The 1,129-nt window shown below is 40.7% G+C and overlaps 1 non-coding gene across 1 annotated transcript; it reads left to right on the top strand.

Annotated features, from left to right (window-relative positions):
- Positions 1 to 798: 798 nt before the first annotated feature.
- LOC138567954 (U6 spliceosomal RNA) lies at positions 799 to 905 on the top strand. The gene has a single exon (XR_011302331.1). It is a non-coding gene; the product is annotated as a U6 spliceosomal RNA (small nuclear RNA).
- Positions 906 to 1,129: the final 224 nt, after the last annotated feature.

Here is a 1,129-nt window from a genome sequence, read left to right as displayed (position 1 = left end):
ACAAAATGCCTGGACAAATGTCGAAACAGGTAGTATTTGGACTTAAAATAAACTGACTCACAGTCGGATGTGCTATCCCCTTTAATCACTGACCCCCTTACCTCTTTTGTAAAACTTTTGCTCTCAGTAGGTTTGTAAGTGGCTTTCTTATAAGAACAATCCGAGACCTGCTTTTTGGGGCACACATGCCTCATATCCCGTTGCTCTTGATAAACTCACATCATCTTGCACCAACACAAGCTGTAAAAGATTTCCAGGGCTTAGCCAAGCAAACTAGAGGTGGGTCTAAGGTTGAGCAGTCCTTAAATCAGCAGCAAAGTTAACATTAAAATCAGCCTCAGAGTCTCTTAAAGGATGGTCCAACATCTGTTGCTTGCTCGGCGCAATCTTACAGCCTCTGGTGCTGAGGCCTTAAGCCACCTCCTGTTCTTGCCTTGTCCTTGATAAAGCCATGGGCCCACGTACACTCATATTTACAGAGTTTTTCTCATGCCTATGGGTCTATTGTGATGCTCTCAGGCTTGCATCACCAAGCCATTGTGATGGGGAGGGGAGGTCAATTTGCAAGCACCCTGTAGCAGGAATCTGTATGTCTTTAAATATAATTGCCATTAAACCAAACCCTTTAGGGCCAGATCAATACAGCAGCAAAGAATGCTGATTCATTGTTGTTTGCCTCTTAATTTCATATCATCCAATATCTAAATGGTGTTTGGACTTTCTGAACATAAGGACATTTGGTATGGCAAACGTTTCACCAGAGGTCCTAATCAATGGTTTGATTGACTCTCCCTTTGCGTTTGCTTCAGCAACACATGTAATAATATGGGAATGATAATGGGAAAATTAAATTGGCCCCTGCTCTAGAGGATGACACGCACATTCGGAAAGCATTCACTATTTTTGGCACAGGACAGAAACTTTTCTTAATTTGCAAGTCTATATTTTTTAATATATCTTTTTTTAATGAAGTTTGAAATTGTATGTTCATACACATTAGACGACAACACAATATATTTTACGCTAAATTCAACACTAATGCCTCAGGAGCCTTTTACTTGTGAGTCCTATTGACTGAATGAACAGCCCCGACCCCTTCAATTTCTTGACTTGTACTTTTAGAAATGGC

The sequence above is a fragment of the Ambystoma mexicanum genome, chromosome 2p (assembly GCF_040938575.1).
Source record: "Ambystoma mexicanum isolate Mex_15411 chromosome 2p, UKY_AmexF1_1, whole genome shotgun sequence".
NCBI classification, from domain to species: Eukaryota; Metazoa; Chordata; class Amphibia; order Caudata; family Ambystomatidae; genus Ambystoma; species Ambystoma mexicanum.
The sequence above is the reverse complement of the archived record's forward strand: the minus strand, read 5'-3'. Positions and strand labels throughout refer to the sequence as shown.